At 41.9% G+C, this 9,007-nt stretch overlaps 1 long non-coding RNA gene across 3 annotated transcripts in view; it reads left to right on the forward strand.

The window, feature by feature from the left end:
• Positions 1 to 9,007, forward strand: part of LOC137184531 (uncharacterized) — a 30,287-nt gene that overhangs the window by 4,014 nt on the left and 17,266 nt on the right. For all 3 annotated transcript variants that reach the window (XR_010928676.1, XR_010928677.1, XR_010928675.1), the window contains exon 2: positions 937 to 1,179. This is a non-coding gene — a long non-coding RNA (uncharacterized lncRNA). The remainder of the gene's footprint in view (positions 1 to 936; positions 1,180 to 9,007) is intronic.

The raw sequence follows: 9,007 nt of genomic DNA on the forward strand, positions 1-9,007 counted from the left end.
TGCCACAGAGGCTCACCGTAACCGTATTCAGTTTTCTGATGATGTACGCTGCCTTTCTGACCAATAGGCTGCATGTTGCAAGTATATTTCTGATAGAAATGTAATCAGATGGCACCTCTACCAGGAGAGCGGAGGAGAGGAGAGAGGGAAACAAGAGAAAAGATGAGGAGAGAGCAGACGAGAGATAAGGGCTTGTTGAAAACCTGTTTGCAGAAGAATGGCCTGTCACTGTTTTGGCACCCTCGCAGACTCTCGTACTCGCTTACCCTCCCGAATCTCACACAGCACAGCGGAGTGTATACATGGACAAATCCTATAAGACCATTTCAATACCACAACAGTCTTCTTCTAATCTGTTTGTTTGAAATTTGTGATTAATCTGCAATTTTCTGCAGACCTAACGCAGGCCTTATCCACACCTATTTGTCCATGTTAAGGGGTTGAGTTATTTCTCAACACGATTGGTGAGATGCCAGTGGAGGAGTATGTGTGTGTGTGTGTGTGTGTGTGTGTGTGTGTGTGTGTGTGTGTGTGTGTGTGTGTGTGTGTGTGTGTGTGTGTGTGTGTGTGTGTGTGTGTGAATGTTGGTCTTTATCTCACTCAATGAGTGAATGGAGGTTGGCTGTAAGGCTATCTGTCCCTCTCAGACACCCAATCTGTCTCTGTCACTGTGCTTGCAGCCCCGACCTGCACATACATACACACACACACACACACACACACAATCTTGGTTAAGATGAACTGGCCTCCTGAGTGACATTACCCTTGCTAGATGCACCACATCACTGTTGGTGTGGTTTCAGCTATACCAACAATGACAGAATGTACTGACTAAATTTAGTTATGTTTTAGTTGGACTTTGTGGAAATCAAACTAAGAATTCTGATCTAAGTTCCATTTATTACAATCGCTCTCTCTCTCTTTCATGACAGGCAGGCAGACGTTGGTCAGCATGAGAGCTGTGCCTGTGCTGAAGTGTCCCATTGAGTTTGCTGAAGTGGACTTATCTCTCTACCATCCCTTCTTGTGTCTCACTCTCTACTGGATCCAGACAAGGCTTGAACGCCACACTCATCCTGCCCTCTTCTCACAAGAGAGGCCTCTGTCTTCTGGACTCAGTCAGACGCCCTCAACCACACATCCTCCTTAGAGTTGGCAAAGTGCTGCGTGAAGCTCGAGGTAATGATCTTGTGTGTGAGGACTAGACAGTTGATGGGGATGTTGAGGATGTTGACAGAAATGTTGATGCCACTGCTGAAGATGCGGCTAATTCTTAGTTGACAGTAAAGACACACAACCACGAAGTGAAGCATAATTCCTGAACTCTTGCTGTTATAACACCCAATTTTCACACAATGTACACATTTAAGATCGACAGCATAGTCTGAATTGGGGGGGGGGGGGGGGTACTTCTGTAGTTGCTGGGGGGTACGTGGAAAGATTGTGAGTTAACTCAGGCAATTTTAAAAATAGAAATAATAGAAAAAAATACTTGCATACCTATATTTGTGTTCAGGAGAGAAATAAACACACAGTTAGGATTATAAAATGTATGTGATGGTGATCTTTAGTATGTTTTTTCACAATAACCAGTATAGTTTTTAGGAGGGAAAACAATAACAAGACCTTACACTCAAAACCAAAATTGTCAACCTCATTTTTTGCTCAGCCTAAATATGAACAATTCCAGGATAACTACTGTCTGTATGTTTTATATGAATGATTATTGTATCAGTGTCCACTTTTACATTACTAGTACATAACAGTGTCAAATAACATCCGCTGATTGCCTGGCAACCCCTTGGTGACAACAAGACTCTGCAAGAGAGAAAATAAGTTTATTTCCCGAAATGTCTTAATATTCTCCTGATCATGAGCTGGAGGCCGGAAGAATGATGAGAAGAGGATACGTAAAGTAAGAATTAATGATCTATTCCAGAGAATTTTGATGCACATATGCATTTGGCCACCGCACACAAACAATGTTGACAGTGAAGATGTGCAAACCTAAATAATAAATTCTAGAGCCATCCAATGCAGCACACAAACTGCGTCAGACCACATTCGGTGACTCTCTGTGCTGTTTCTGTGTGAGGACAAACTGAAAAAGTTGCAGTATTTCAAACATCTATTTGTGTGTTTGTCCCATGGGCAAAAGACCTCACGCAGAGTTGCTAGCAGTTATATTTTTTGTGTTGTTTTCATCCTCATGTAAAATGTAAAATATACTGTATAATCCCTTTATATTGGTTTTACTAATTCATTCACAGAACAATCAGTAAACTGCCTTTTAAAGGGGAAAGAGTTACATTACCAACATTTATCATTTGTAAAGTGACTTTATGACTGGTTTGCAATACAAATGATCTGACAATCAGACAATCAGTTAAATTTCAGTGGTAGCGGTGGAGGCTGTGACAGTGTGTGGATGGTCCTGTTGATGATATATTATATGTGAGCGTGTGTGTTTTTGTGTGTGAAGTACTCATATTCATGTATACTTATTAATTGTTTCTGTAGCTTTTCCTGCGTGTGTTTATCTGCATGTAGTCATGTTAGGCGTGGTGAATCATTTGTGAAATGGAATCATTTATTTGCTCATCAGGAATAGGGAGCTTTTTCAAGCACGCACAACTTTCCCTCTCTAATGCTAAACTATAGGGTGAGAGAGTACACTGCAGCAGCTGGATATTCACGTGTATGGTGGCCATATTATCAGATTCCCCCCAACCGATCCAAGACACAAACCCGCGTCAACCATCACCATCCCTTACACCATGTAACTTCATCAGATTACATGTTCCTCGTGCTGTTGTTGTTGTATGCGGCTTGGCTCTCTGTGTGGTAAACAGCTGTTGGTGTGTGCTTTAGTGTCTGATAAACACATTAGACTGTTGTTTATTCTCCCCCAAACTATCCCAGTTCAAACACTTGATAGAGATGGAGCTCCAAGCCAATAATGGAGATGTGAGCATTGTTACAGCACTGTGACCAGTGAGAGCAAAATCATGCTGCCCACTCATACTTAATACACACACTCTTGTACATGTTTCTGACAATTATCATTACAGAAAACCATTTTTCCGAGTCTCTTATATGCAGTGATTTTCAACATTTTTTCACCCTTCCCTTCATCTTTCTATGCCTTTGCATCAAGGGATTTATGATGTTTTAAACAGCATTTAAAGCTTTAGTTTTAGTGTTTTACTGTATATGTGTGTATAGTGGAGCTTGTCAGTCAGTAACTCTACATGCGCTTTTCCCTGCACAAGGAATTTTGTGGGACGGTGCAACATGTAAGACCATCACTATTTATCTCTATGTAAATGGGGGGAATAAGTGTTTGCACTCTCAGTGTACATGCATGTGTACTCCCCTGCATATATACAGTATGTGCCTGTGTTCCATGTGTGATCTATAATGTACACCCAGTGCAACGAAGGTGGTGCTGCTGCCTGCCCACAAAGTCTCTGCACGAGAGCAGCAGTGTCTGAGGTGGATCAAAACACTGTCAACAGTTGGCTTTAGTCACTGGAGGAAGATATGGACACAGCATGCTGTGAAACAAAAACAAGGTGTGGTTGTGTCCTGGCCTTTTTCGCAATCTGGCTGTCAATGGGTATGATTAAAATACCACAATTCCTTTAGGCATTGAGACATCAGTGCGATGCTAGTGTTTCCCCTTCCCTCCTGAGCTTTTGCTAGACAGGAGGTACTGTGTAACATATGATTACATTAAATTTTTTTGAGGACATTAGAGTGTATTTTTAGTATTGCGTTGCCCGTTCTATTCTTTTACCTTTTTTTCATGACCTGTTACACTGAATTTAGAGGAATTAAGTAGAATTTCATATATATATGTATGTATATATATATATATTGTAAAAAAGATAGTTTGTTTTAACTTGTTTTTCTCTGATATGAAGTTGCCTATTGAAATTAAAACCCTCTCATCTATTGATGTGATATAGAATAATTCTATTCGATATATGAGATCAGGCTCCAGATTTGGTTCCCGCAGCTTCAGTGTTTAAGCTGGGTTAAGCCTGTGTGAAAGCTCTATTATACTTGATTGAATTATCTCCTTACAGAGAGTGGGAGTCCGAAGCATAAACAAGTCATTCTGAACAGAGGAGAGGGACAGATGAGTTTCCGTCTGTTGTTTTTGTTTCACCAGCACTTTATTGTAAAACTGAAATGATATTGTTCCCGTGGCAGGTCTGTGTAAATGTTTTGTGCACAGTATTCTTCCATTTCATGCCGTGCGCTTGCTCTGTTTACCATTGTTTACTGAGAGACTGAGGCTACTGTACTGTGTCCTTGCCCTCCATCAGCTGTCTCAGTGCTGGTAGAAGGTGAAGAAGCCTTGTCAGGGGAAGTGTGGAGGCTTTTTACTGCTGAACTGGGCTGCAGGCATCAGCAGACTGATTGTGAAACAGACACATATGAAGATTTCTATGAAAATGTTTATAATTCTTTGTATGGTGTAATATATTCAGGTGTATTATAAGTGCTAAAGAGAATACTGTAAATATTCCAGGAAGATGAGCAGGGAAATTGACATTGGAGAAAGCTGCACTTTAAAACACAAACAAAACAGTCTTCCACATTCCTCACGGAGAGTGTTTGTTTGTGTGGTGTAAGTTTGGGATTCATCATACGAGTAAATTTGTGTGTATCTTTTCTGGTTTGTGTTTTTAAATGTGAAGAGTCTAGTCGACTGGGAGAGGGACACAGCCTCCAGTGATGTGATAAACACATCTACTCCACTCTAAGCAACAATAAACACACAGTTGTGAACATGTTTGAGTACAGGTAGACACTCCAGTAGATGCTTTCACATTTCACCCATTTGCCACTTAAGAGGCTCCAGCTTTATGTAATTGTTTGTTCAATGTTTAGACCCTTTAACATTTGTTCCAGTCTGAAATATCTCAACAACTATTTGATGGATTGCTATGAAATTTTGTACAGACACACAAGGTCCCCAGTGGATGAATCCTACTGACTTTGGCGATCCCTTGACATTTATTCTTCTTCACCATTTGTGGAAAGAGTGAAAGTATCTCAATAACTATTGGATGGATTGCCATGGTGACTTTGCACCACTAGCAGGTCAATGTTTTCACTTGTGTTGTGATATATCTCAACATCTGCAAGATTGATTGTCACAAAATTTGGTACAGACGTTCATGGTTTCCAGAGGATGAATCACACATTGACTTTGGTGAACCCCTCACTTTTCCTCTAGCGCAACACGTGAGGTTGACATTTGCGAAAAGAGTGAAAATATCTCAACAACTATTAGATGGATTGCCATGAGGTTTACAACAGATATTTAAGGTTTCTAGAGGATATATTCTAAAGACTCTGGTGATCTTCTGACTATTCCTCTAGCAGCACTAGCAGGTCAAAGTTTTCATTTATGCTGTGATATGTCTCAACATCTACTTGATGGATTGTCACAAAATTTGGTACAATAATGGTTCCCAGATGATGTATTCTAATGACTTTGGTGATCCTCTGACTTTTATGACCAAATACCTGCAAAACATGACATTCCCATCAGCCTCCGATGCACTGTTTAGTGCTTATGAGCAAATGTTTGCATGCTAACACAGTAAACCAACACTGTGAACACAGTAAACATACGATCAACATGCTAGCATTATCATTGTGAGTATGTTAGCACGCTGATTTGAGCATTTAGTTCAAGTACAGCCTCACAGAGCCACTAGTATGGCTGTAGACTCTTGTTTCCCAGAAGCAGAAATCTGATGAGTCTGATAGTACATCCCTTTGGCCCACCATATGCTGATTAAAAGTCATACAGATGAGCAGAGTTTTGGTTTGATTGTGCGTGCATGCTGGGATGGCTCAGCACTATCTATCAATGTCACTCAGGTAGCCATGGTATCACTGTTAGTGTCAGCATCAGTGTGTGTCAGCTGGTATCACTCACTGGTATCTATGTCTGTGAGGCCTACACAATTTGACCCTGACCCTGTATCTCTCCTGTTTCCCACACCTCTGTCTCTCGTTGGGTGTACGCGCGCGTGTGTATCAGTGTGTATTGTCAGCCCAAACCCCCAGATTCCTTGGTATGTTGGTGGAATTTCGACTATTTTTCCAGGTCACTGTTGTTTGTGCCTTGTGAGGTGTGTCTGTAAATTCCCACACAGGGAGGCAGATAAACACACTCACACTGTCACACGCATATACAAACCTCGTCACATTGCAGCCCACACCTTGTAAGGTGAAGAATTCACTGCAGCTAACCATCTAACTTTCCAACGGAGGCTCAGCACTGACACTCCTTTAATCTTCATTGCTTTAACCTTCAAGCGTTCAGTTAATGGAACCTGCTGAATATTCTGCTATCCAACACTAAACCTGAGTGAGTTATATCACGGATAAATTAGGGGTGACAAATTGGTGCTGTGTCAAGTCACACAGGCTTTCTACTCATGGAAAATTCATTGAGGTCAACCTGCATGTGTTTGTATGTGTCAGTAGTTGGAGCAATTATAGAAGCACCGGAAATGTTTTACATGGAACAGTGAGTGAGTGCTGAAATATTGCTCTGCCAGTGAGGTGGAATTGTTTGGAAAATTCTAGTTTTATTCTTTTTTCAGCAAATTTGCCAGTTAAAAGAATTGATCTGCCAGCCAGTTGCGTTTTGGAAAAATATTTTAAGTTACTTTGAGTGAGCTACGATATCATAGCATTACTGCTATAATGGCTATCAAAATGTGTTGCTGTGAAGCAATATAGGAAATGACAGAGCAAAGGGACTGGGGGAAAGGTGTTGAAGGTGGTGGGGGTCGGACATTTTTTGCTGTAGGTCTCAGCAGATAAGTGTTTTGTGTCGTAATCCCTTATTTTCCCTCAATGCAGATACTGCAATTCATACCCATACTTTCTCTACCTCTCGGTCTCGACACCCCTCGGGTCCTGGCAGGTCGCGTAAATATTAGTCTGAGCTCCCTAATAAATCTGCACCTCCTACTGCTCCCACAGCCCTCCAACTCAAACCTGTTCCCAACAAAGCTACACCACCTAATACCTAATGGCTGACACCCACCCTTCCCCCTCAGAGGGAGAGTAAAGGGATGAAAGATGGATGGAAGAGTTGACACTGCAGGCAACTATACTCTAGGTTTTAATCCAGCAGAGCAGGTGTTCTTCTGAATAAATTCACCTCATCGCTGACCAGCCAGAGAAGAGCTTAGCTACATGAGCAAGCCGTTAATGTTTAGGAGGTGTCAACAGGCGACGGATCAGTGGTGGTCGTTCATAGTGCTGAAGGTTCTCTGTTGATACATCTAAACTTTATGACCCCTGACCTCGCCAGACTCCCTCTCCAACCTCCGGAAAAAAATGACCTAAGTTCTACTGGCCCTGAGGGGTAAACCCATACCGTCCCGTCACACACACTTGTATGTTTGCATGCACTTTCTGGTCACAAGCAGTGAGTGACAGAGTAGAAAGGCTCGCTAACATACTGAGGGTTTTACCAGACAGGTGATAGGTGAGCTCAGGGGGCAGTAAGGGGGTCCCATCCTTGCCTGCAGGTATGCACATGTGAATATGTGTGCGAAACAGATCGCATGGCTGACACCCGGACCACCCCAAAGTGAATGTTACTGGGGAAATGTTGGTGGGGTCGCTGGCTAGATTCCCACCGACAGAAGCCTGTACCAGAGGCGGGGAGCAGGAGAGAGGCGTTCAGGGCGATGTGGCAGGTGGGGCGGGTAATGATGATGAATTGTGGGGAACGCGGTTCTTTCTGCTCAGATTAAGATCTGCTGATAAACATGCCTGCCAGGTCTTAAGTAACCCTATACATTTCTCTCTCCCCTCCATCCATCTGTTTGACTTGTTGTCTTTCCTTCTCGCGCTCTCACACCTCTTCGTTTTTTTCTATCACAAACTGTGGTTTAAAGCTCCCACAGTGTAGGTGGTGGACCCTGTCCTGTCCATGTACCTTCACACTATACGTGTGTGTGTCTGCATGTGTGCGTGTAATTGGAGTACAGTTCATCCTCTATTCTCAGGGTTGTTGCCATTTGGCAACCAGAGCTCAGCCTGACATGCTGCACATCCTGGACAAAAGGTTGATAAATCTACATAACTGTCACTACTGAGACGCAGAGGGAGTCAAGAGTGAGAGAGAGAGAATATAGACCAAGTGTAAATAAGGATCATACAGTTGGGAATAACTGTGATGATGGTGAATAAATGATTGGGGCCATGTGTGCTGTCTGCCTGTCTAACAGTCTAAAGATACTGCAGCAATGTATGTGTCAGTGTACCAGTTAGAAGTTTAACACTCAGGGCAGGTGTTATACTCCTGGGCCTTTACATTTCATTTCATTAAAACAAAAAATATTTAAAAATCAGCAGGACCCCAGTTAAAACTACTTGTACTTGTGATTTTACCACACAGCTGCTTTGAGAGCAAAGAGCCCGGTCAGATTACTTGTTAAATTAATGGATACTTCTGGTTTATTACAGCTTGGGTCTTATTTTGTAGCTTTGCCCTGTCATTTTTATTATTAATGATAACATTGTATCCACAAAGTTAATTGCTGAGATTTAGGGGCGACATTGTTACAACGGGGAAGTTAATACAAGCAGTTAAGATGATCAGACAGATCGTAAACAAACTGAAAGTTTAGCCAGATTGTCTGAACCACTTTGTTTGGAGGTAAAGCCAAATGCAAGCACACCCGAAATATAGGTAATCAAAGCTAAACCGCAAAGCCTGTCTGTAAACTGTGATGGATGCTTACAAAGTCTGCGTGACAATTTTTTGTTTAAAACTGGTAGGATTGTCTGGCTGCTTGTGTTTCTTCCCCGTCTGACCTCTTTTGGCTATTTCACCACACTCACAAATCTCATCAATTAATTTGGTAAGTACGATGTTATCATAACTAACAGAACTGATGCAGAACCTATTAAAAAATAGTTGTAAAAATGTAGAATTATCCCTTGAAGGCATCAT

This window comes from Thunnus thynnus, chromosome 6 (genome assembly GCF_963924715.1).
Source record: "Thunnus thynnus chromosome 6, fThuThy2.1, whole genome shotgun sequence".
Lineage (NCBI taxonomy): Eukaryota > Metazoa > Chordata > Actinopteri > Scombriformes > Scombridae > Thunnus > Thunnus thynnus.